Raw genomic sequence first — 27,948 nt, 5'->3', positions numbered from 1 at the left:
AGATCTCTGGGCTTCTAGACCTCCAAAATTTCGGGTTCTTGGACTTCACGTCCTCTCCAGATAAATCGGGTACTTTATTCGGCTTGCCTATTCGGCATACCTATGTCACTTTGTGTTAGCCTCGCCGGTAGGGTGTTATGTGCGGCTAGTTAATCCGCCAGAAGGCGTTTGTATTCCCCGCTTTATGACAGTCTGAATAAAGAGGCAGGATGATTCTAAAAAAAAAAACTGTTTTTTGTCCTTTTTGTGAGCCGCCGCTGAAATAACACATATTAAGTTGCAGAATCTGATTTTTCTCTTTTTTTTGAACAGCCTCTGAAATATTTGGTCCGTTCGATCTCTGATTTGATAGCCCGGATTGCCTCGAGCTGCAAATTAGGTGAGCTTCATGCAAGCCTGTGTGTGGGGCCCTCATTTTGGTGTGTAGTCTAAACCACGTGTCCCCAAAGCCGCGTGCTGCATGCGAGCCGATGTTGCAAGATCCGGACGCACTTGACCGGTGGTAGCCCGCTTGTTCTCGGGTGCGTCTAGGGCCTTCGATGCATGAGGATGCGTGGTGTTCTACATGGTGAACATGTTGATGTGTCACATGCCTTGGTGCTAATGTTGCTTGCACCGTCTCTTGACACGTTGTCTGCTTAGTGCTACGTGTTGGAATGCGTCTAGCCATCTTTCGTAGCATGTTTCTTGGCCGAAGGCTCTTCCCTTTTCTTCTTACGTCCTGTCGTGTGTCGCTTCCGCAAGGCTGCATTCGTCTGGCCGGTGGATACCCTTTGTATTGCTGGTGGTTTCTGTTGTTTGTGCCTTTTCCATGTTGCTCAGTTTGTTCTATGGGTTCGTTTTACCATGCGCGGAGCTGCTCTTGTGGTTACTGTGTTCTCTGTTAACCTCCCCTCTTTTTTTAAGAAAGGCAAAGATTTTCCTTAATTCATTAAATAAGAAGAAGTCATAGAACTTAATTTTAGAGTTACAACCACGCCGAGGAAAAAGCCTACTCTCCCGCAAACAAAAGACCCAAATGTTCTGCGCCGGCTATAACCCAAGTTCTAGCTTCCTACTTGATTCTATCGAATATGCTAGTTGGCATAGTGCTCTTGTTTTTGAAGGTTCTCGTATTTCTCTCATTTCAAATCTCACAAGCGACTAGCACGAGGAGAGAGGCCATAGCCTTCCTTCTTCCTCCATGAGCAAGAACCATGGAAGTCCACCAACGTTCCACACTATCAAACTCACTCCAAGAGGCGGGGTCAAAGTCACGAATGTGAAGTCAATCCCTAATCATAGTCCAAATACGAACGGAGAGGCGACATTTGAAAATAAGATTGGCCGCCGACTCATCATGGCAACGACAAAGGGGGCATATCCCCCCATTAGGCCACCCGCGTCTCTCAAGGTGGTATGCCGTCCAAACCCGATTTTGTATGATAAGCCAAGAGAAAACCTTGCATTTGGGTGTTGCGGGGGTGGGGGGGGGGGGGGGCAAGCCATCCAAACGACCATCTCCATGGAAGAGAGGATGGTTCCGGCGAATTGCGCCTTGTAGGCCAACGAGCAAGAGTATGCCCCGTTCGCGGTGAGCTTCCAGACAATAGAGTCTGGCACATCATCTTGGAGAGTGATTTGCTATCCTCCCCGCTTTCATTTGGTTGACTGTGTGCTCTTCCTATTCTTCTGTCCCATTGTTCTTTACTGTCGGACAGCTGCGTTTGTACGGCCGGCGAAGGATCTCTGTTTTGTTGTTGGGTTTTTACAGCTATACGTCTTCATATTTCACATGTTCATGATGTTTGTTGGTTTGTTCGTGCACTAGCCCTGCTCAGTGGTTGCGGTGTTTTCTGTTGTCATGCTGCAATTGTTGGGTTTTTCACCCGCTATTGCAGCTTTGTATGGTGATTTGAGGATTCGAGACACTAGTTGAGTAGTTCAGTTTTCTGTCCTCCACTAAGATCCAATAAATCTTGCCCGGTCAAGATGAGTAATATGAGAAGTCAACTTGTAACATGCATGGCGCAGATCTCGACTTGCAACTTGCCAACCTGGTTGCAATTTACTTACTTAAATAGTATTAATTCCATTTCAATATGAGTAGTACATGCTAGTTGTACTTGATAGTACTAGTTGGCTAGACCTAGGATTTCAATTTCAAGTGCATATAAATAGCATCGTTTGTGCAGCAGCAAGTCTCCACATTTCATCCTGCGTGTCTCCTCTTCTTACTAATGTATAGATCTTCTTCTAAAGCTTAGCCTTACATCGTATGCACAGTCCACACAAAAATGGCTCCTGGTTCAACAGCTCTCGCTCTCAAGGTGGTCGGCACTGCTGCCATTCTCGCCATGCTTGTTGTGCCTTCCTTGGGACGTTGCGGTCACTCTTCACCGCTGCCACCACCACCAACTCCCACACCACCGCCCCCGGAGCCATTGCCACCAACTCCTGCACCGCCGCCGACACCACCACCGCTAGCTCCCACACCACCTCCTCCGGAGCCGTTGCCACCAACTCCCGCACCGGCACCAGGACCGGGACCAATGATATTATGTAATGACTGCTTGTCGCAGTGCTACTCAACATGCGAAGCCTTCATTCGTTTGATGTGCAGCAAGGAATGCGACAACATTCAAAGTTCCTGCAACTCCTGCAGGACCACTGTGATCGAAAGGTGCACGGCTGACGGCAACTGCACCGGCAGCTGCGATTGCAATGAAGCTGCCAGAAATTCATGCACCAGCGCCTGCACCACCCGATACTGCGACGCGTGCAGGCCGGGGCGTGGCCGGGAGTGTGGGGACAACTGCAGAGAGCAGTGCTCGGCGCCCAACTGCATACCACCCTAGAGTCATGAGAACTAGTTATGATGTGTGCATGGTCAACCGTGTGATCAGCTTGTGTATACACCTTACTAGCAATGTATTGACCACTCCCCCTGTAGTTTTATCTAGAATGAAAACCTCTTTTGGTCTAGCACCCGTTAAAATTTTGCGTATCCTTTTGCTATCCATAATATTTTCCTACATTTCTGACCCTTACATCCACTAGGCTGAATTAGCGTCGGACCACTTGTCAAGCATGTGTTTTCCCCATCTTTCCTGTCAGACAATATTTTGGTTGCATCGACGATAGCTCGATACCCTACCCTCCCTCGTAGTCTCTCACTTCTTTTTCTTCTCTCTCTTCTTATTCTTTATCCTCACCTCTTCGTTCTCCTCAGGGAGAGCAGATCGTCACCTCCTTCGGCTTACCCCACTAGATTGACGGAGATTATTCACTCACTTTTCAAAAACAAAATCTCACTTGTCCAGGACATTTTAATACACTTCATGACTACATCGGGCACTCGCCTATAAACAAGTATCGTTTGCTCCATCGTGTGACCATGGTTGTTGCCCCAATAATTAAGTATTATCATCTTAATCTTAATTGGCCTGCATTGTTCAATTTCCCCATTAGCTCTAGCTAGGAATGGCTTGTCTAGGGCGGCCATGGTACACCCTGCCGTCTTGACTGTGCGGTTAGTCCTCCCATTACCATCGGGATAGACAGCCAGCTAAAACACTCGTTAGGAGTGCTATGCAGAGATACAGGGAAAAGGCATAGTTGTCGAGTGACTAGATCTTTGCCAAGTGCATTTTCTTGGACGCTCGGAAAACACCACCCTAAGTTGAGTGCCAGCTGGGAACAAGACACGTTAACATGTCGGCGATAGATTGGATTCTGGTTTCCGTGTTAAGGTATCCTGTTAGAGAGTGTATTTTCGTAGACACCCTACAGTTAGGCAAGTGTTTTTCTAAGACACTCAGAAAACAACCATGCACTCTAAAAATCTCTTCGCCAGATGTCTCGTCTCGCCAAAGTTGACCGGGGAGCCGGTCCAAAATTTGACAACTGTCCGGGAAAAAATAGTGGGCAAACATGTCACCCCTTAGTGTTTTACCAATTAAGTGTTTATCTTTGACACTCTGCAAAGTACTTTTTATATTCTTTTCCTTTTCTGGTCGTTGTGAATTGTGACGTGAACTTCGACTATATGCATGTCGAATGCATCAAATTATTGAGTAATATCGTATTCATTATTTCATAGTTCTGCCTCACAGGTACCTTCGGAGGTGGTTGGTGGAGGTACATGTCACGTCAGTGCTCAACGTGTTAACTGTATTTCTGAAATTCTGTAGATGTTGATTTGTATGTTGTATGTGAATTTTTGATGCACTTTGACTATGTTACGTATGTTAACATATGATGGACTATGATGCTCGATATGATGATGTTTGTGACTTGTATTTTGTACAAGATGGACTTTGATCATGTTTGAAACTTATGATGCGATATATGATTGAAAGGCATGTGAAAATAATTGGCCTCCTGGTTGGCCATGGCTTGATCTGGAGGATTATATCAGCCACGCGAACGGAGAAGGTCCACGCCCTCAGTTCGGCCGCTCTAGTTTTATCTAGGACCACAGAGATGCGTATAAGCGGGTTGCACCTCGCAAAATGGAAGAGGAGAACCCATCCACCCGAGGGAGCTAGCTACTGTCAGTTAGGTGCTCATCATAAAGGATCATGGCCTCTCCTTCACACCGAGAGATGACATACCATGAGACAGGACGGATTCATCCAAACCTAGAATGTGGCGGATTGGAGGAGGGCGTGGGAGGACAATATCCTACAGTATGCATGCTAGAGCCAATGCGGAGGCGGCATATACAGTCGAAGCTCTAAGGGGCAACAACATGCGGGTGGAAGGAAGGATGAGAAAGATGTGACACAAAGTCATGTGGCTCACAAACTCTCCCAAGGGGATGCTGGAAGGAGTGACACAAAGTGCAACATGTGCTCTCTTCCAAGTGGCAATGGTCATGCATATGTATGCATGTGCATATGGGACTACAGGATGAGAGCCGACTCTATGGGACGCTGGCCACCATAATGACGAGGATTCATCTACGGCGCGATCATGGGAGAGCCGATTCCACACATGCACAAGAAGATTGGTGCATCTAGGCCCAATGACCCACGTGCGACCACATCTAGGAAAGTTGACATCGCACCACAACGGGCCCCACCCTATGCGTAAGTATGGCCTTGCGTCAGGGCTTGAATCATCGCGCGTATGACAAAACGACCCTGGTCACTAAGGCACTGGGCCCATCATCTAGCAACAAAAAATCAACATGGCGCCTAGGGTGCGGACATGTTGGGCCAAACCTCGCGAAGAGGCTGGCGGTGGTGTTGTTTCCGGGAGACGTAGGTGTCATCCTCACGCGGACGCCTGCCCTCCCAAGCTCGGCATCAGACAACTGCAGTTTTGGGAAAATTTATGTTGTCCGACATGTGAGCTCACCCACAACTTTTTCTCTTCCAAAACTAGGCAGCCGTCATGACTTAAGAGAAGACCCTCGAGTAATTAGTTTTCTCCAGCCAAAATGGCCTAGTCACGATGACTAATACACGAAGTCAACTTGTAACATGCATGCCGCAGATCTCAATTCCCAACTTGGTGAATTTATCCTTCCAGAATTTGAATACAATTCATGATATACTACTAGTTAGCACTGCCAGTACACGATAGTACTAGTTAAGTATACCTATCTGGTCTTTTTCTCGGTTGGAAAAAATTACGATTACTGGTTTTCCAAAATACTGGTAATAGCGAGCATAATACCGCCGGAGATTGTTCAAAAAAAAATATAAATTCATCTTAAATTGTTCAAAATTATTATATACTTCCTCCATTTACTAATATAAAATGTTTTAGACAATTTTGAACTAGACTACATACAAAACAAAATGACTGAAGCTACACACTAAAAATAGACTAGATACAAGCAAGTGTGATTGAACCTAAAAGTTGCTTCAATGTCTTACAAATCCACACGGAGGGAGTAGTTCGATATGCGAGCTCACCCACAACATGTCCTCTCCCAAAACAAGGCAGCCGTCAAGCTTATGGATGGGCATAATGCTAGTATCTTAGGTAGTATCATGTATCCTGGACCCACAAAAATGCTGATGTGGCATCTAATTAAGAAGGGGATACAAAATTAGAGTAACATAGGTACATACAGTATCATAGCGCACGTTACAAGAAAAAATAATGCTAAATAGCTTGTACACATATTTGTATTAGAATTGTACAAAACAATAAATTTAGAAGATTATAATACTACTCTATAATACAAACCACTATAGAGATAGTAGCATAGACAAGTATCATGATACTATATATGATACTATGCACTATGACTTAATTCATTTTTCTATCCTCTACTAATATCCAATCGAAAATACTTGCTCTGAAGTCAGCTTGTAACATGCATGGCGCAGATCTCGATTTGCACCATCTCCAGTTTACCTAGTCAAATGCCAATTCCCTTTTGTACAAGTGTAATACATGTTACTACTTGATAGCAGAGTAATAGCAATCTGAGTGCCTATATATGGAATCATATATGCAGCACCAAGTCTTCACATTTTATCATACATCTCCTTCTCTTGCCTATGTACGCTTCCAATCAATTTTAGCCTTGCTTGTTGTGCATAGTCCACACCACAATGGCTCCGGGTTCATCTTCTCTCGCTCTCAAGGTCGCCTCCGTTGCAGTCGTTCTCAGCGTGCTCGTTGTGCCTTCCCTAGGGCGCTGCGGTCGTTCTCCAGCGCCGCCGCCACCACCACCACCACCAGCAGCTCTTACACCGCCACCGCCACCACCACCATATCCTACACCACCGCCGCCGCCACCAGCTTCCACACCACCGCCTCCTGAGCCGTTGCCGCAAAGTCCCGCACCAGCGCCGGGGCCGATGCCAATGATATCATGCAGCGACTGTTATGATCAGTGCTACAGGCCTTGCGATGCATCCATTCGCTCGCAATGCAGCGGTGAATGCGACGGTGTTGAAGGTTCCTGCAACTCTTGCAAGACCACAGTGATCGCGAACTGCAAGGCTAGTAGGAACTGCACCGGCAGTTGCGATGAGTGCAACGACGCTCCTAATGGTTCATGCACCAGCGCCTGCACCACCCGATACTGCGACGCGTGCAAGTCAGGGCGTGCCTGGACGTGCTATGATACCTGCAGCAAGGAGTGCGACGCGCGTAACTGCATACGTAACTAGGAGCAGCTAGCTAGTGCATGATCAAAGCAGATCTACTCGTGAATGTGCATGAGTCCGATGCTGTGACACCGAATAATCAATATGGATGTCATGCGTACGTCGAGTATCATCTATACTTAATTAACATCCATGTCAATCCATGATCCTTGTGTATATGTGAGGAATGGAGCCCATTCAAGTTGACTACATATACAGATCCCTTCATCCATGTCAACTTTGTAATGTGCATCGTACGGGTGATTACCTTGCATGCATGTGCAATCTCCCCTCGTATTACGCCAATATAGTGCACAAATCCACATCCAAAATCTAGCTAGCTTACTTAGACCATTTTAATATGTGTCATTTGGCAAGGGATTATGACCACATCGTCCACTCTACAGTATGACTATGGGACAATGGGGTACCAGCCAACTCATAAGTAATCCCAATTAGCTTGCATTTTTGTTCTCACGGCTACAGCAACGGTTTCTCTTAGGGTTATTGGCGCGTGGTTATGGCAGTCATAACATTAGTTGCCTGGCGCTACACCGACAGCATCAACGGCTGTTGATTCCTAGATCCACATGAATACAAGATCAGTGCTTACATGTATGCATACAGGATGCACAGTGCTTACATGTATGCATAAAGGATGCACAGGCTTGCCAGGCATGTATGCATAAAGGATGCCACCGAAACCAGACACCTTCTGTATCTGATTAGGGTATTAGTTGCTCTTCTTGAGTTATATCCATCGATCCCCATCCTGCTTCCCGGGCTAGGTAGGTACCGGCCTGAGATAGAAAGGATACTGATGCCCTATGGTAAGCTCGTGCATTACATCCATGCGACTATGCCAGGACGGACGGTGCAATGCATTTTATGAACTACACAAGCCCCTTGTCCAACTTAAACTAAAATTCCCACTGCGTCTCATCCCCTCAAAAGATCTCACTGTGTCGATACGTCCAGAACTCCAGATGCATGAACTGAGCGTCATGCATCTACCGTGTATTATTGCTTGAGTTTTTGTTGCAATCCTGTAGATAGGCTATTATTTATGGATGTGCTATGCATATCGGCTGTGAAGTCTGAACTATCTTCTTTGTGCATATGTAGAGGTCAGAAGAGTACCCGAATATCTTGTAAATAAAAAATGTGTTGTAAGTGCACTTCCATCAATCAGAAACTTGCCCCTACCCGGCTATTACTTCGAAAAATAAATGCTGGTTCAGCTCAGACTAATAGCTTTCCTGGTGCTGAAATTCAATAAAGTAACATGCACATGTTATGTTTGAGTTCTACTAACATTAGATTTTTTTAGAAAACCAACATATACAGAATGCATTAGGTGCTCTCGGGGACGGCCACATATACAAGCATGAGATTTCAACTAAATATCAATGAAAACCAAAACACTCTCATCGGACATATTAGTTGAAATCAAATATGTACTCATAGTAGGTGCAAGGAGATGCATATATTAATTGAGGGCATGAGATGCATTGAGAAATTTAGTTGAACAAGGTTTAATATATCAGAGCGACCCGTCTTTGTCCGGCTATCCGTGCACTTGATGCATACGTGGAGACACAGATGGCTATGCGCCTCCAGAGCAGTTGTGATATACGAGTACTAGCTGGCCGGGGACGAGACGCGGAACTAGCTATACGACGTTCTGCCATATGATTTACAGTAGTTTAGTGACACGACACAGTAAACAAGTGGCTTACAGAATTAGCCAATATAATGATTTGGACATACGTGCCTCCTTTCACGAGTGAGTTGTTTGCTCCAGAATAAAACGTGCAACGAGCCGTCGATTGCGTTTCTTTTTAATAAAATTACCCTATGGACGTATGCACTTAACATGCCGTCCCAAGATAGCTTCGATTGATTGATTCCAAGACCCGTACGTGGCCAGCTCCAAGTTTTTTTTTTTCAGGTACACGCAAAAGCTAGCACCAGGTGGTTTGTGTGTCTTGAACTAATCATTTTCCGTATGTGGCATATGTTTCCGGTAACAAAAGCTAACGTGCGAGCAGTTCCACCGTTGTCGACCTGCCACACGCGGGAGACGCTGACACGAGAGCATCTCCATCCGACGTCCTTCAAAACGTTCTCTAAAAGTTTTTGGGGTCCATCAAACTTTGTTTTTAATCGCGCGCCCCAAAAGCCCTTTTCGCCCGGCTCGGTCTAATACGGCGTCCGGTGCCCTGGTGCCCTGAGCTCGTCCCCGCTCCACAGGGGATGCTCCGGGCACGCCGGACACAACGACAAGCGAGAAGCAGAGTGGCGGGCCCGGCGCGTCATTGACACACGAACGACATCCAACTGTTGCCTACCTATCAACGGTGCAGTTGCTAAGAAGGGGAACCGTCGCAGTGGCAACCGCGTGATCAACGCGCGAACCGTCGGAATGGAGCGCGAACTCCGCGGAAGAGCAACAGCAGACCTCTTCGATATTTGTGCCGCCATTCATCCCCGCTCAATAAGAATCGTACGTCTGCACATTCCGATCTCCAACCGGCCGGCGACATTCATCTCTACGACGCCATGAGCAACCTCTCTTTGCTATCGGACACCAATAGCGAGGGGAAGCCGCCGGGATGGCGCCATTGGTGGGAAAGAGTTACCACACCTAGCAGCTCTGGTTCCCCGCCGATAGAAGGCCACGTCAAGGAGTTGGAGGCCGACGACGGCCAGGAGGAGGCCATCACCGATGACGGCCATGAGGAGGAGGTGGAGGCCATCGTGGGCGATGACCACGACTAGGAGGTGGAGGCCGTCACTGACGACGGCCAGGAAGAGGAGGAGGAGGAAGAGGATGGAGATGCCAGGTGGGGACATCTGGAGGCAGAGCAGGCGCGGCGGCAAAGAAGGAGGCAAGGGCCCGGGCGAAGGCTGCGGTGCAGCCGGCGAGCACCGACGACGACGAGGACTACAGGTCAAAGGGGAACACAAACTCCTCGGACGCGTAGAACGTCACTGCCTCTTCAGAAGAAGTGACGAGCAGGAAACGCTTCCGTGAGGACGACGACGCGGGGCCATCAAAGAAGAAGTAGTTTTAAAAATTAGTTCATATTTTCCTAATTTTTTATGTGTTATTTGTTACAATATGTTGCACTACTTTAAAATTTTCGATTGTACCTACAAATTCCTTCTCTCTATTGAAATAAAAATGCAAAAAAACAAATAATGAGTTATTTTAATGTTTGGGGCGCGTTTGGGAAACGTGGCTGGGAAGCGACGTCCTCCAAACACGGCACGAAAAAAAACGTCCTCCAAACGCTCGATCTGGCGCCGTTTGAGGGACGCCACTAGTAGGAGAATAGCTATAGGCTACTCCCAAAATGGAGACACCTTCGACAAGAATGAGAATTGTATCAGGCCAGGCCGAATACTGGCAAACACGGGTTCAAGCACGTGACCGAGCTCCCTTGCATCAAGTAGCCAGCTGGCAGCACAAAGGAGGCCTTCTATGCCATCCATCACCTTTAAGGGTTTAATTATCCGGGATGGAAATATCATGAATATGCCACCTAGTATCCGAGAATGGTCCAATAAAATGGCGGGAGATATCGACGATGCTGATCTTAGAGAAGACTTCCATCACATCCAAGAGAAATAATCATCGAAGATGTCAACAAAAGAGGGGGGGCTTACACCAACTCATAGGGTTATGTCAGAGGGATATCGACGAACGCCTAGATAGGTAGGACGATCGAAGGACGTGGACGATGAAGGACATGTATAAACCATTCCCGGCACCGCTGAAGAAGACATCTCATTATCGAGGCCGGTGTGCCTACCAATACTTTGAATCGAGATGGACGTGTGTAGTGTGTTGTAAACTAAACTTGCTTAATTAGCTTGAAACGGTTGTCGTTATTGGACTTTAATTACTATTATGGTCGTTGTCGTTGAACTTACTTATGTGATATCGATGTTATATATCTTTTAAGTTTATAATTATTTTCTTGCTTTAATATTTGTGAACATATATGCATGTGAGCCCTCTAATTATTTCCATTGCATTATATACTAATATGCCTTGTGTCCATAGAGATGACATACTACGTGGTGTTCGAAGGTCGGGTTCCAGGAGTCTACGAGTGGTAGTACTATAAGAAACATGTGCACAAATTCAGCGACAACTGCTACATAGGATACGCGACTAGACAGGAGGCGGTTGCCAAGCGGAGGAACCACCAGTTGAACAAGAGCAAGATGAAGACCTTCATCATGCTCCCGCTCTTACCCACCATCGTCACGGCTGTATTCTATTTCATCCTAGTGTAGGCAGCGGTCGGTGCCACTTCAATTGTAACTTAAGATGATGAACTTTGTATCAATTAAAACTTGTGTAAAAATTTGACACCTGAGTCTGATATTTTGGGAATCTCATTTCCCCCTCCGCCAGCTCTCAAACGTCTACAGTTCCTGGTTGTCCCTCCCCTTCAGCCGGGCCGATCTGAAGCCACTCCGCCGGATTAGCCGGCCGGAGGCGGTGGAGGAGAAGCGCCGGAGTAGTCTAGGGTAGGTTAGTTTTCTTGTTCTTGGCGCTATGCCAGTGTTTGGGCGTATGTTCCGTAGCGGAGGTGGCGCCACGGATCTCCGCCGGATCCATGGCTTAGGCGTTCTGCTGCTGCTGTTCTGCCTCCTCTGGTTGGAGGGGATCAGGAGAGGAGGGCGATCCACCTTCTTCAATAAGGTAGCGGCGGCGGATCTCGGTGGCCTGTGCAAGTTCTTCCTCCTCTTCTGGCCGGCCATGGCGGCGAGGGGAAGAGAGGACGAAGCTTGGCGATGCGTTCTCTTCATCTCCTGGCCGGCCTGGGTGGCGAGGGGGAGCCTGGAGGCGATGCATCTCTATTTGTGAAGGCTGCAAGATCCAGGTCTGTGGATGGCTCCAACCATGGGGGATTTCTTCTTCCTCCCTCTTCTCTGGCTCATCATGGTGGTGAGAAGGAAGTGAAAGAAGATGAAGGAGCTCTGGATGGGTGCTATCTGATGCCTGCGAGGTGCTATATTGACGAGCTGCAACAAGTAGCTGGAAATCATGTCGCTGCTATCCATGGCCGCGAGGGCGGCGCCCCTTCAACCTCCGATGTGGAGGCCCTGAACCAGCTCTGCCTCGGGTGCTCCAAATTGGCTCTCTGCGAAGTGATTCGTTCCCCGCAGGGAGGTGATGGACCGCGGCAGCAAGCTCTCGCCGGAAAAAGGCTCCGGAGCAGCTGGCTCTGGTTCTTCGGCGGCAACGCCTGGAGGACGCCGGTGATTTGTGGCAGAGACTCTGAGGGACCTGATTGCTTTTTCTCTTTTTGTCCCAGGGTGTGTTTTGTAATTCTAGGGGGCCCTTCTTCAAATTACTGGTTTCTCAGGGCGAGAGATGCTAGGGGTCCTCTTTGCAAATTGTACCTGCCACGTTTGGATGAATGAACTTCTGGGGCCTTCTAGGCCCTGTCTTTGTGCAAAAAAAAAAATTTGACACCTGACACTATATGCATCTTGAGCTCTAAGTTATGTCATGACCATTAGTAGAAAATATGCCTTTCGTCAGGCCCCTTTAGTCCCGGCCGTAGTCTGGACCGGGACTAAAGGCCTGGCCACGTCGCCCTGAATTCGCCCACGCGTACGAAACCCTTTTATCCCAATTTGTATGGGTCTCTAGTCCCGGCTGGTGACATGAGACGGGACTAAATCTCATACGCCTGCTGACACATCCTTTAGTCCCGACTGGTGATACAAGCCAGGACAGAAGTCAAACCGTTCGGCTCCCGCGCGGAAACCGATCCTCGTCGCCATTACAGACGGCCGGAGACCGATCGACCGGCCACGGGAATTCGCATCTATGAAGTACTACGACTGGCTAGCTTCTATGGAGTACTACGACTGGCACGACTACATAGCTGCTGGACATCCGTTTGTTGGTGAAGCACCGAAATCCTTAGTTATTATTCACACTAGATGACCCGGTGCGCCCCGGCGCACAGGCAAATGCAAGACATTACTATAACCATATGTTTCATGGTGCTAATGTCTGTTTATCTGTCCAAAAGTTCAGTAGGTCTTTGAGAGCCCATAAACCTATATAGGCAATCTTTTTTAAGAATGTAAGTTTTACTCGGCTGATATCTGTTTGGTTGTCCAAGAATTCACTATGTTTTTGAGAACAAGAAAATGGCCCCTTCGTTTGCCAGTTCATACATTTACAATATTTAGGTAACTATAAGTTTTTAGACCAGAGGGAGGGACCTGGACCTTGGACCTGAACCTGAACCAATACCACACAGCTTGCTTCTAAGCTCAGTCGCTACAACATGACAACACCATGATTGCTACTTAATTAGTGGTCTGATCTCCTTTCCCCGACGTCCTCTCCAACCGCTGAAGCAGATCCGGCCTACCTTCGTCGCCCTATTCCCACCCCTGTTTGTCATGTAGGAGTTGGGGCTGCCGACGCCATCGTGCCGCCATCCCCAAAGCTTCCGTACTCCTCCCTAAGCTTGTGTCAGTGGCCTCCATGGCCACGCTGTCGTCCGCCTCCTCTCGGCCACAACTCGCTCTCACCTCCTTCAGGTCGGAGCCTACCCCGTTAATGGGTGGCTCATGGTGGTGCGCTTTAAGGGCACCGCTCCAGCAAAGCCACCCCACAACCCTGCTTCCTTCACCAACTCGTCGCGTCCGTGGCCCAATCCTCGAGTTTGCCCCAGGTGCCCTTTCCGAGCCCTTGCATGCTAGGATGAGCTTCCTTCCGAGCATTGGATATCATTCTCGGGAAGTTGATCTTTAGGGTCATTAGGAAGTTATCCATTCCTGTAAAATTAAGAGATATGAGTTGTATTAGTTTACATGATGTGCCACACTTAAAATGTGAAGATAAACATGACATTTCACAACAAGCAGCATGAATTATCAGTTAATAATTGGTAGTCTTGAAAATACATTAGGCCTCATCCCAACACACAAGGCGCATCCAAAACGAAGCGGTCGACCCAGCGGAGTTTCGCGGGTGTATTTTGCGGGGCGGCCCAGCGGGGTAGCGGGATATCCCGCCCCGCTTGCAACCTCGACTCATCCTGCAATTTCACGAGTATTGTTCAATCCATTAAATGGCCTCAAATATTATTATATTGCACCTGTAGTATTGCAACAAAGCCAATTCAACTCATGTGGTCAATTCAAATAGCATAAAAAACCCTCATCTTAAGTGTATGTGCTGAAATAATATGCTTCTCTTAAAACTCGTGAATTGCAAGTTGCACCATATTCAAATTTTATTATTTCTTTCTACGGATCATCTTGAAGAAGCCCTTCTTAGTAGCCATTTTAGAACACAAAAATATATACATGTCTAGAAAAAATGCATTTAACCTTTTTTCCTCTTAACGCTATTAAGAAACTTCTCTACATCATAAATTGGGAAGGGAGAGAAAACATAAATGTCAGTCAGTCCATCTGACATTACAACAGTTTGAACAAAACATAAATGTCAATGAGTCCATCTGTACACTGACCTTTATCTCAGGGAAAACACATGCGTCTCCATAAATCTACTTTGAGTGACGTAGACAATAAGGCATGCATCATTGGAAATACTGAGGGATGTAGACACACCTGAGGTGCTTGCATATCACAGTAGTAGTGCCACTCAGACCACGCGGAGATGGGCAGGCACACCTTCAGCCTTCTGAACATGATCTCCAAAGCTTGTATACTCAACAGAAGCAGTCTGAAAAGAGACATATCCAAATAGTTGTTACTTAGCTCTGGCCCTTGCTAAGAAAACAGACATACATTTACAATAGTTTAGATTCGGTCATCAACTGGATATAGAACACTTGAACTATTAGTTAATTTGACGAAAAAACACTGAGATGAGCTTGTGTCATCAACGGTGTACACACAAACAGCATGACTCAAAGTACCTAATCATGTGGCTTTCCTGACGGAAAATTCTCATGAATAAATTCAGCAACCCGAGGATCCTCAAAAGGAACATGCAACAATGAGAAGGCAGAAACACGAGAAAGCAAATAAATGCTGCAAAAGAAAAAGTCCTGATTGGTTTTGTGCCTAAAAGAAGCCAATGAAAACCAAGCCAAATTCCGCATATCAAATTGGCAACTCAAATATTTGCTCTTTTAGTCTCCAAATATGAACCGGGGAAAAATAGAACATAACCTTGACAAAATTTTGGCATCGAGCTAAATAGTAACAAAAGAAATTAAGCACATATACTTTAAGAAGGCTGGCAAACTCTCAAGGGCATCAACACAAGCTGCCATGTTCTTTGGCAGATATGTCCTTTTTCATCAACATATGCTTAATTTATCTTTTTGCCCAAAGACCTGCAATGGACAGAACAAAGAGATAAAATCATTGAAGATAAATCAATTATTATCATCCTCCCATACATCCAGGAAAAGCAGAGAAAGTCAATCATTATCCGCAAAGCTGGTCGATGCCATCCCGCTAGGAACTGAAAACACTAATAAATATCAGAATGTTAAAATCAGCAGCAAGGTCCCCAAAAATAAATGATCAGCAGGATTGTATTATTGTACCTGTGAGGCGTCGCAATTCTCACCAACACTATCAGCAACACCATTGTTTCAATGCCTTGGTTCCGAACGGGTCTCACCATTAAAAAACTGCGCTTGACCACCATAAACAAACCTGGAGGAAATAGGATTTAATTGTCAGACGTATCTTTGATAGTAGTGGGCACCCTAGATTAAAGTAAATATTGGAAAAAAATGATCAAATCCTATTGAACAAAGCCTAGAAACACATAGAAATGCATAAAATTGGTAAATACATATACTGAGAGTTCAAGCCACGAGAGATACCGTCACATCACATGGATATAAAAAATAGCTAATTCAATATTCCCTGGAACTTTTTTTAGACAACATCCACTAACAATGTGTGTGATTAACAACTAAATGGTACAATACAATGTTAATCTACTAAATAGAAGTAGAGACTGTTAATAAGTAAATATGGTTCAGGTACAACCTGCATGCCCTCGTCAGTACCAGCTTTGTTGGCTTCTGTCTCGAGATCCATCGATCGTCGTTCGCACTAATGATGCCTCCACAACATCCTGTGCCGCAAAATTTACAAAAGGAAAATGCATTATTTTCAATTTTGATGACAGGGAATAGAAACGCGACATCAATATAGGAATCTCCTAACTATCTGTGCAGCCAAAAGCATGGAGCGTCTCAGACACTGGCCGGCAAAATAACAAGGATAAATTTCTGTATGGCAAAATAACAAGGATAAATTTCTGCATACAGGCACATGAGCCCAAAAAACTCTAGCTTATACATAATGCTTGAAAAAACAAATGCAAGTGCGGGCTTCAGGAAATATACCTCTTGGTCCTCTTTGTTCAATGTGTATTAGGTGCAGACATGATTTGAGAGTTTTGTGCAAAGTATATTTCAAGGGGTTAGTATATTTGTGAATCAGTAGAAATGAGAAATATTTGATGATGTTGTCGTGGCATAAAATTAGTTATACAATGTGAGAAACATGAGTCTAAAGGCACTGTCATGCGAAATATTCGTCTGATACGAAAAGGAGCTTAAACGTAGATCATTATGTCTGGGAGTTTCTTGTTACTGAAAGTGGAGCTTAAATTGAAATTTTGGTAGCGTGTGTAATGCAAAGCATCATAACATACTGATATATAGGTTACTATAACTATCGACGCATCATCTGTTTTGATTTATCCGAGTGTAGTGTTCAGATGCAAAAATATCCTACATGCAATTCAGTGCATATATAGTATGTGTGAGAATCACTTGCTGTTGAAAGTATGACTTAATCTGAGAAGCTGGGCAACATGCACATTGCTAAGTAGCATAGCATGTTTATATGCACATAGGTGTAAGCAAAGTCATCTTATCTGCTTTTATATATTTAAATTTAAATTGCATGTAAGGCAGTGCCGAAAGAGATTTAAAAAATAATATTTTCTTTAAGAGCAGTTCGATTCTGAAAAAGTGAAGTATGAAGTAGCACCTCATTATCTACAGAAATCAAGCTAATGTCTGGCCAACCAGCATCCAAAACCACCACCACTGGGATCTGCAGCCAAGCAAAAAATATTACATATAGGACCACAGTCCACGAGATGAAGCAAATTATCTGAATATCAAGCTGAGCATAGTACAAACTTCATGATAAAAAAATACTTGATATTCATCGTAATCGACTGATTGCTAGAGATTTTTTAATCTCATAATAAACCACTATTTTTGTGGACTTCTATTATTTTGAAAAGCTGGAACTATGAGTGTACTTCAGGATGAACCAATATTTTTGTGAATTTTTGATTTAGTTGAAATAAACCACACATCACTTTTTGTCAGCAGATGAGTATACACTGTGTGTCCATGACCTATCTTTCGCGTAGATCAAACTCAATGCTGAGATGAAAAATTACCTAAAAATACTTCAGAGAAAGATGAGCGATCTCTGTGGAGACCAGAAGTTCGCACAGCGGCCGCAGTATACTGCAAACTACATGGCATACCGACATCACACAAAGTACATTCTGGCTTCCGGAGAAAACTTGCTGGCTTGGGAATCTGGAATGGTGAAACCATGAAACATTAGCTCGGTGGCTGAACCCTGCATGAGTTTGCTGACATGAAAAGCATTTACCAATAAACTTATATATAACTTAACTGTACAACATAAGACCCACTCTGTTCTTTGATATCTTCAAGACAGAATGGCAGAAGGAAGATCAAATATTAGTATTCAGTTTCTACACTTTTTGTCCAAAAATCATTCAGGTCTTGAACTGCATTTTGTACATATATTGATAAAGATTGAACTTATTATGTTGTTTATTACATACACTACTTTGAAATTATTAACTCTAGGCCTTCCTATCGGGATGTTCACCATTCTCGACAATTCGCATGGTTGCCAATATTACTAAAACACATGGATTGTAATTACCAACAGAAACCAAAGAGAAAAATGAAATGCCTAAAGTGAAAAAATCACCTTCATGCAGCCTGACAGTCAGGCGACTAAGAGAATGGAAATCTGCATCTTGGCGACGTGAAACCGGGATGCAGCTCCACCGCCCCCTGCCGCAGCCGCCCGCTGCACCAACCCCTGGCGCATCCTCCTCCCGTGTGCGCAGCTCCTCCCGCCGTACGTGCGGCTCATCCCCTTCGATTTGGAGAGCTTGGGGCGCCATGGAGGAAGGACGATGGCGAAGACGGAGAAGGCCACCGAGAGAGAATAGGAGGAGGCACGACGGGTCACCTCCGCCCCGGACCCTCGCCGCCCGTATCGAGCCGCCGGGAGGCACGACGGGTCGCCTCCGCCCTGGACCCTCGCCGCCCGTGTCGAGCCGCCGGGAGGCACGACGGGTCGCCTCCGCCCGGACCCTCGCCGCCCGTGTCGAGCCGCCGCGGTTGGGATGCAAGGCAAGAGGAGCTGCTGAGGCGCGACGGCGGCGGCTCGGGCGCCGTCCACCGGCGGCGGCGGCGACGCGGCGGAGTCGAGGGCGGGAGTAGGAGGCGTGGGACGGGAGCGCCGTCCACCGGCGGCGGCGGCGACGCGGCGGAGTCGAGGGGCGGGAGCAGGAGGCGTGGGACGGAGCGCCGTCCACCGGCGGCGGCGGCGACGCGGCGGAGTCGAGGGCGGGAGTAGGAGGCGTGGGACGGGAGAATGGACCAGATATTTTCACGATCTAGGTTTTCACCCGGGCCGGGCGTGCGCGACTCGGACGAGAAGGACGTGCACGAGCCGAGAGGAGTTGGTTCGCTCGGCCGACGCAAGTGTCCCCGCAACTATATGGGCCTACTCGTCATGGACTCGTTCGAAGGAGCGAGAAGTGTGAAAAGTAATTACCTCATCCAACGGTTCAGGTGAAAAGCGGGAATGAGAAACTACTGTTGCAATGTGATTGGATGAACCAGATTGATTTGCCCCTTTGGATGGCCTGGTTGGCCGGGTATGCTAGGAACATTTATAGAAGAAATGTAGGACTACATCCTTTGTCCATATATACCACGCTCAGCCTCACCTTCTACTCATAGCAAGAAAAGCCACACACAAAACTCGAAATTTTGCCAAAAGAGACCACCTACTCCAATTCATTGACAAAAAGGACCACCTCTGAGGTAAATTGGCAAAAAGGACCACGTCGTGCGTGGCGGCAGGCCCCCCAGCCGACACGTGGCGCTTGCCGCCGGGCTGTGTGGCGGCAGGGCCCCGCCATCGACCTGTGTGGCGGCACGTTAGGTGCTCCAACTCGCCGTCAGCTGCCGTCTGCGCTTGTGGGCCATGCCGCTGGCGCGCGGGGCGGCAAGCTGAGCTGGCGCATGCCGCCAGATGCAGGGCCCGCCAGTTGCAGCACGCGCGGGAATGGCCGACATGCACGCAGACGACAGGTTCCATCAAATTTTGATAGCACTGATTTTGATGCTGCTTAAGTGCGCGGTGGAGGCAGCAGTTGCCGCTCGATACAGAAAATTAAACACCGAAAGCAGACTGATACAGCAAATAGACCATCGACAGTGTGCGCCAATTATTCTGCACTACTTTGTTGGTACGGCTCACACTAATTGAAGGTTATATAAGCCGTGTTACCCGCATACAAATGAAAACAGCAGGATCGAGTTTGCCTTCTCCGCGTCTCTCTTTCGTGCGCAAAATATTGAAGTGAGTATGAGTGTATCTTGCTCCGACCAGGATTTTAGGCCGATGAAGGGTAAGAATGCAAGCTTGCCACCGGGGGTGAGAGCAGAGAGGTGTTGGTGCGGCCGCCTTGCGAAGGTGAAGGAGGTGGTTGATTTTTCTGATAAGTTCGGCATGAAATATTTCATATGCGCGAGCTATGATCATGATCCACCCAGGCAAACAAGTTCATCGTCCTCGAGGCCTGCGGTATGTTGTAACAGCATGATTAAAAAAATTATTTGTATGTCATTAATTTTCTTTGATTAACCGTACTATTTGTGTTGCAGTCTCCCCCGCCCCTTTGCATGTGGTTTCACTGGATAGACCAGGAGCAGCCGGAGTGGGCACGCCGCGAGGTGGAGGAGAAACAACGGCGTGCATGGGCAAGGTTCCATGAGGAGGAGCGTTGGGAAAAGGCTGTTGCTAATGATAAAGCGGAGAGAGAGAGACAGATACAAAAATTAAGAGCGAAGCAAGCTCGAAATCGTGAGGTGAATCAGAAGAGGATGGATGATGAGGCTGCACGTAGGTATGCAGAGGAAGAGGTGCAGAGAGGCCCGTGAAGCGGAAAGGAAGAGATTAAGGGAAAGAGCTGCTGAGGCGCAAGCGGCGGCAAATAGAGTGATCTGTTGTAGTAGTTATGTATGTTAATTTCAGTTTTACTTTCTCGTTGTATCTTAAAATTCATCGCAGTAATTAGCCATATTATTCATTACATGTTGTATCTTAAACGTTTTTACTTATGTTGTATCTTCATTATTGGAGTTAATTTAGAAATTAAATTTATTGGAACTAATATTAATATGTCTCCGAGATGCATAGAAAAATGTCTCATACATAGATTAACTGTCTGTCGCATAGATAAATGTGTATCATTCCTCTCGACGACGACGACGTTGCTGCCGTGGCCTTCGACCGGAAGGCGACAACCGGGGACGAGGGGGATGAGGTGGCCGCAAACCTCGGCCGTACTGATTTTTCTCATCCTCTGTACGTGTGTCATCTGCTGGTGATGGAGTATGAAATACGTATGGAGATTCCTGATTTGGGGGAATCAAACTGGCATCTGAGCTAAAAATAGGACCTCCGAAGAATTCTTCAACTATCCCGGTAACATCATCGCGAGGTTGTTGGGAAGTGCTGCCGTAGTATTGTGGTTGCTGCGTCATATCAGGCCATGTCGGGAAAAGATTCCTGCGTATTAAACGGCTCCGTCAGAAACATGCACGCAATAATCATGTTGGTAATTAACATGCATTAATCTGAGTTGGGTATTGCGATTGCATGTGGTCACGACCCCGCAGTGGGGGCATATTGTGGCCTAAACCAGCTCCCATGTTGGACCACGTAGGGTCAACAGATTCCTGCAAACGTCAACGATATGTCATTAGTAGGCATGTAAGTAATCACGTGTCGGTAGGTAATTATTAAATATGAGCATACCTGAGTGTTGAATCTTTGCGAGTATTCGCCTTCTGTGTAGGAGAATCGTTGTCCAGATGGATATGACTGAAAATGATCGTTCTCCTAATACAATTGGGAAAAAAATGTGTCATTGTTGTAAGTTCAGGAGGAATGTATGTACGCAAGTTGATTACCTGTGTGGCGCCATGGCGTTGAGATATGTGTGTGGACTTAGATCGGTCAAGTAAAGATGAGTCGCGTCGTGGATTAGATGTATGCGAGGTAGAGGGAACTGGTACGGTCGGTGTGGCGGATGGCTGGCTCACACGTACCATACTCGGTATGTGCGATGGTGCCTCCGGCATGTCGAATGCTCGGCTGACAACATCATCATGGCGGCTGAAACCAAGACGCCTAAGCCCTTTAATGGCAGTATTAAAAATACGTTTTACCATGGATTTTCCCTCCGTACTATCCATGTTGCGCAAGTTCAAAGTGTCCTGGGTGTCTCGTGCGATCTGCCTGAACTCGTCAATCTGAATGAAATAAAAAATTAATATTGGCTATAAACACATATTTTCTTAATTACATTTATATAACAAGTACCGAAGTGTCACGGTGGTAAGCTGAGGCCCATGTGAGGTGTGTCGGACTCGATGGTGGGGCACCGGTGAGCAGAGTCCGTGTGCTAGCGCGATACCATTCATTATACGTTGGCAGTATCTCATCGTTGTACCGTCTGCATCAGTGATAAATTATATTAGAAGGTACATGATGATAAGATGAATTAAAATATATAATTACCTATTTTCGCGTACTCCATCGGACTCTGCTTCATCAATCCATTTCGTAATCCATGTTTGATTACGGTGACTCCAGTCGAAACAACTCATGCCTTTATTGTCTTGTCTACAATCCAATAAATTTTATTAAATAATGAAATCAATTAATTGAAGTGCAATTCATTGTTTCTATTAGAGTGACCGAACTTACGTATGAACATCAGCAACAAGGCGTCTTGGTGATGGTGGGGGAATATCCTGATGCAGACCAAACTGCCGCATGACACGCTCTGGGTTGTATGGCTCAACCATCCAAATAAAGAGTAGGTTGCATCGTGTGAACCACAACCGTAGGTCTCGCAGCATATCTGGTGGTGGTTTAACAAGACCCCAGACAATGTACACATCATGTGCCGTATATGGGTCCCATTTGACCATGGTCTCCTGCAGCTCCTCAAACTGTTGGTGGTATTCTGGGTAGCAACCGTGTGCCACATTATTTGACCATAGTTTTTTAGCATGTATCCATCGACTTCCAAAAGTAAGAGGGGCATATTGTTCGGTCTCATCGCCGGAGGGGTGAATTGGTTTCAGGATGTGGGGACTCCCAACTGGTAGGTACTTCCACGACCATAACTGAAGAAACTCTGCGCTTACAGCAAGTATTTGCGTCAGCTGCGATCGCCACCAAGAGTGTGCCATTGTACTTTCCTGTGAGAAAGGTACCATTTATTGACAGCACCGGGTGGCAGTGATGGAATGCCCATATATTACGGGGAATACCCAGAATAAACGATCAAGGATTTCTTGGTTTTCCTCCAGAGGGTGTTGACGAACTCTCCTGACCACTTGAGTCCCTTGGTTAGTTGTTGCTATCTGATGGAGTAGTCTTGGGGCAAGGTCATATGCCTCCTCATAGGTGTCGTACAATCTCTGGAAAATCTCCTCCTTCGCCCGCCTTGCCTTACTAAAGCTGACCGGAAGCCAATCAGATCTTCCGCGGGTTTTTGCAGCTTCTTTGTACCAAGGGTTATATCTTCTTCCACCGCCACTTGCATGATATGTGATATATATTTTGCAGTTATGTTGCGGTGTTTGTCAAGAGCCCCCAATTGCTCGCAGCTATGGGGTTCTATTTTTGAGATATATCATGGCTGACATACCCCAGGGCTCACCCGAGCGATAACTCTCCCCCTGCAACCCTCATTCAATTTGACGCATATGACTTTCAGCTGCCTTCGATCAGACTGCTTCACTCTGTGTTGCCAAGATATGGCCAACACATACCTCTTCATTGCTTGGTGATACGTCTCCAACGTATCGATAATTTCTTGTGTTCCATGCCACATTATTGATGTTATCTACATGTTTTATGCACACTTTATGTCATATTCGTGCATTTTCCGGAACTAACCTATTAACAAGATGCCGAAGTGCCAGTTCCTGTTTTCTGCTGTTTTTGGTTTCAGAAATCCTAGTAACGAAATATTCTCGGAATCGGACGAAATCAACGCCAAAGATCTTAGAATCCCCGGAAGCATCCAGAACACACGAGAGGGACCAGAGGGGGGACAGGCCCACCACACCATACCCTGGCGCGGCCTAGGGGGGGCCCGCGCCCCCCTAGGGTTTGGCCAGCCCTTCGACCTTCCTGCGCCGCCTCTTCGCCTATAAGAAGCCCCTGGATCAGAAAACCCGATACCAATTGACGAAACCCACAGAAACCTGCCAGAGCCGCCGCCATCGCGAAGCCAAGATCTGGGGGACAGGATCTCTGTTCCGGCACCCTGCCGGAGCGGGGAAGTGCCCCGGAAGGCTTCTCCATCGACACCGCTGCCATCTCCACCGCCATCTTCATCACCGCTGCTGCTCCCATGAGGAGGGAGTAGTTCTCCATCGAGGCTCGGGGCTGTACCGGTAGCTATGTGGTTCATCTCTCTCCTATGTAGTTCAATACAATAATCTCATGAGCTGCCTTACATGATTGAGATTCATATGATGATGCTTGTAATCTAGATGTCATTATGCTAGTCAAGTGAGTTTTACCTATGTGATCTCCGGAGACTCCTAGTCCCACGTGTGTAAAGGTGACGAGTGTGTGCACCGTGTGGGTCTCTTAGGCCATATTTCACAGAATACTTACTCATTGAATGGCATAGTGAGGTGCTTATTTATATCTCTTTATGATTGCAGCATGTTGTATCACAATTTATCCATGTGCTACTCTAGTGATTTTTTATTAAAGTAGTTTATTCCTCCTGCATGTGTGCAAAGGTGACAGTGCGTGCACCGTGTTAGTACTTGGTTTGTGCTATGATCATGATCTCTTGTAGATTATGGAGTTAACTATTGCTATGATATATTGATGTGATCTATTCCTCCTACATATGCATGAAGGTGACGAGTGTGCATGCTATGCTAGTACTTGGTTTAGTCTGTTGATCTATCTTACACTAAAGGTTACTTAAACATGAGCATTATTGTGGAGCTTGTTAACTCCGGCATTGAGGGTTCGTGTAATCCTACGCAATGTGTTCATCATCCAACAAAAGTGTAGAGTATGCATTTATACTGTTCTGTTATGTGATCAATGTTGAGAGTGTCCACTAGTGAAAGTGTAATCCCTAGGCCTTGTTCCTAAATACTGCTGAGTTACTACTGCTTGTTTACTACTCGCTGCGTTACTACTGCTGAGTTACTACTTGCTTGTTTATTGTTTTACTGCGTTACTACTCGCTGCAATACCACCACCATCAACTACACGCCAAGCACTTTTCCGGCACCGTTGCTACTGCTCATACTTATTTATACCACCTGTATTTCACTATCTCTTCGCCGAACTAGTGCACCTATTTGGTGTGTTGGGGACACAAGAGACTTCTTGCTTTGTGGTTGCGGGGTTGCATGAGAGGGATATCTTTGATCTCTTCCTCCCCGAGTTCGATAAACCTTGGGTATCCACTTAAGGGAAACTTGCTTGCTGTTCTACAAACCTCTGCTCTTGGAGGCCCAACACCTGTCTACGGAAAGGAGGGGGAACGTAGACATCAAGCACTTTTACGGCGCCGTTGCCGGGGAGGAAAGGTAAAAAGGCTCTCATACTACGGTCTCGGGTAAAGTATTTTTACGGCGCCGTTGTGTGTGTGCTCAAAGCTATTTCCTTTAGATCCTGCAATTGCATCTTGTTGTTTCTTGTTTACACTAGTTTGGCATAATGTACAAGAGTGAGCTTCTTATTCTATTTCCTGATTTAAAACATGGATTGTTTGATGCAAAAATTAAAAAACCTATGAAATCTTCTTTGCATGCTGGTAGTAATATTAGTATGAACGCTTTGAACACCATTGTTGACAATAATATAGAAAGTTCTAAGCTTGGGGAAGCTGGTTTTCATGATATTTTTAGTCCCCCAAGCATTGAGGAGAAAATTTTCTTTGATGATACTTTGCCTCCTATTTGTGATGATAATGATAGTGGTCTTTTGATGCCACCTGTTATGGAGGATAAATTTGATTATGATTACAATATGCCTCCTACACTTGATGAGAATAATAATGATAGCTACTTTGTTGAATTTGCTCCCACTATTACTAATAAAATTGATTATGCTTATGTGGAGAGTAATAATTTTATGCATGAGACTCATGATAAGAATGCTTTATGTGATAGTTATATTGTTGAGTTTGCTCATGTTGCTACTGAAAGTTATTATGAGAGAGGAAAATATGGTTGTAGAAATTTTCATGTTACTAAAACACCTCTCTATGTGCTGAAATTTTTGAAGCTATACTTGTTTTATCTTCCTATGCTTGTTGATAAGGGGTGGCCCGATCTTCTCAGTAAGCAACGGTGGTGATGATGATCACGGGGTGATGACAGCGGAGGAACACGACGATGAAGTGGATGATAACTTGTATGACGCAACGAGATCTCTCGATTGGTCCCCATCGCCAATGCAACGGCTCTCAACCACTGCAAGATATTCGCAACTCCACACACTTGCGCACGTAGCCGCCGACCACGAAGCGGTAAGTTGCAATCGTCTAATTCCCAATGGAACAGACGAGATCACACAAGACTTAAACGGGATCTACACAATATCCAAGCAATATGGTGTAGGGAATTCAATAGTTTTGCAGAGCAAACAACTAAGAACTAGGGTTTATCTTAAACGTGGTCTAAAGCAACTAGGGGGCGTCATGGGCACTTATATAGGTGTCCGGGATGAGTTACTGGTCGAAAAGATACAAAAATAACCGACCCGGAATAGATCTGGTCGAGCACGGACTCGGACCGGTCCGGTGCGGGATCCGGTCGACCGGGCTGTGGACCGGGCTGTCCGGTCCGTGGTCCGGTCGGACCGGGTTCAGACCGGCCGGTCCGGTTGGTGGTCCGGTCAACCGGTCGGAAGCCGGAAGCTGCGGAGTTTCCGGTCTCGCCCCGATACGATAAATCTCCTCCGGTTGGTGGCCGGTTTACGACCGGTCGGCCGGGCCGAGGACCGGGCTGGCCGGTCTGTGGTCCGGTCAACCGGGTTCTGGACCGGCCTGGACTTCTTCTTCTCCTCTCGCGCATTCCTCCCGCTCCTCCCTCGCGCGTCCACGAGATATCTTCATGTCCAGCTCCATGTCCAGCTTCACGGCCTTCTTGACGTCCGTCTTCACGTCCAGCTGCTCCTCTCCTCGTGCGATGCTTGTCTCCTCTTGATACCTGATGATACATAAGTAATAGGACTTAGGCGGTATAAAGTTCTCATCAATCAAAGTATCGTTTAGGAACAAGTTCACCTGTTGTTTAAGTAGCTTCGCACGAGCTCTTGTAATTGGTCCAATCCGAACTTCATTGGACTTGAGCTTCACGACGAGGTTCATCTTCATTTGCTAATGACGGAGGTAGTAGTGAGGTAGGGATGTCCTCATCATCTCCCCCCTTCAAAAGGCGTCGACCCGACGCTCCAAGGTCTTCTCCAGTCATATGGTGTCAAATCAGCAACATTGAAAGAATTACTGACACCAAACTCATCAACTGGAAGATCTATCGAGTATGCATTATCATTGATCTTGGCAAGCACTTTGTAAGGACCAGCACCACGAGGCTTCAACTTAGACTTCCGCAGCTTCGGGAACCTATCCTTGCGAAAATGTACCCAGACCATATCACCAGGCTGGAACAACATCTCTTTGCGCTTCTTGTTCATCCTTGCAGCATTGCTCTTGCCTTTCTTCTCGATCAACTCTTTAGTCTTCACATGGATCTTACGCACAAAATCTGCCCTCTTGGATGCCTCCATATTAACTCTCTCATGTATGGGTAAAGGCAACAAGTCAAGTGGAGTAATGGGTTTGAAACCATACACCACCTCAAAAGGACACAGCTCCGTGGTAGAATGTACCGCCCTGTTGTAAGCAAACTCTACATGCGGCAAACACTCTTCCCACTCCTTCGGAGTTCTTCTTGATCATGGATCTCAACGGTTGTGACAAGGTTCGATTTACCACCTCGGTTTGACCATCGGTTTGAGGATGACAAGTAGTACTGAACGGTAGCTTTGTCCCCAGCTTTCCCCAAAGTGTCTTCCGGAAGTAGCTCATGAACTTCACATCACGATCGAAACAATAGTCTTCGGGACTCCATGTAGTCGAACAATCTCCCGAAAAACAGGTTAGCAATATGCGACGCATCGTCGCTTTTGTGGCAGAGCAATAAAGTGGGACATCTTAGAAAATCTGTCCACTACCACAAATATAGAATCATGGCCCCTTTTAGTACGCGGCAAACCCAACACAAAATCCATACTAATATCTTCCCAAGGTGTAGTAGGTGCCGGTAACGGAGTATACAAACCGTGAGGCTTTAGCTTGGACTTGGACTTGTTGCAAGTAATGCACCTCTTCACATACCTGTCCACGTCCCGCCTCATCTTTGGCCAATAAAAATGATCA

General features: G+C 46.4%; 1 long non-coding RNA gene across 1 annotated transcript; it reads right to left on the bottom strand.

Moving 5' to 3' along the window:
- Positions 1-15,559: 15,559 nt before the first annotated feature.
- LOC124650106 lies at positions 15,560-16,497 on the bottom strand. Its single transcript, XR_006986882.1, has 4 exons — positions 16,484-16,497; positions 16,122-16,209; positions 15,668-15,779; positions 15,560-15,582 (listed from the first exon to the last, which is right to left on the bottom strand). It is a non-coding gene; the product is annotated as an uncharacterized LOC124650106 (long non-coding RNA).
- Positions 16,498-27,948: the final 11,451 nt, after the last annotated feature.

Source organism: Lolium rigidum, chromosome 4 (genome assembly GCF_022539505.1).
Source record: "Lolium rigidum isolate FL_2022 chromosome 4, APGP_CSIRO_Lrig_0.1, whole genome shotgun sequence".
In the NCBI taxonomy this organism is placed as follows: Eukaryota; Viridiplantae; Streptophyta; class Magnoliopsida; order Poales; family Poaceae; genus Lolium; species Lolium rigidum.
This window is presented reverse-complemented; position numbering and strand designations above follow the sequence as displayed.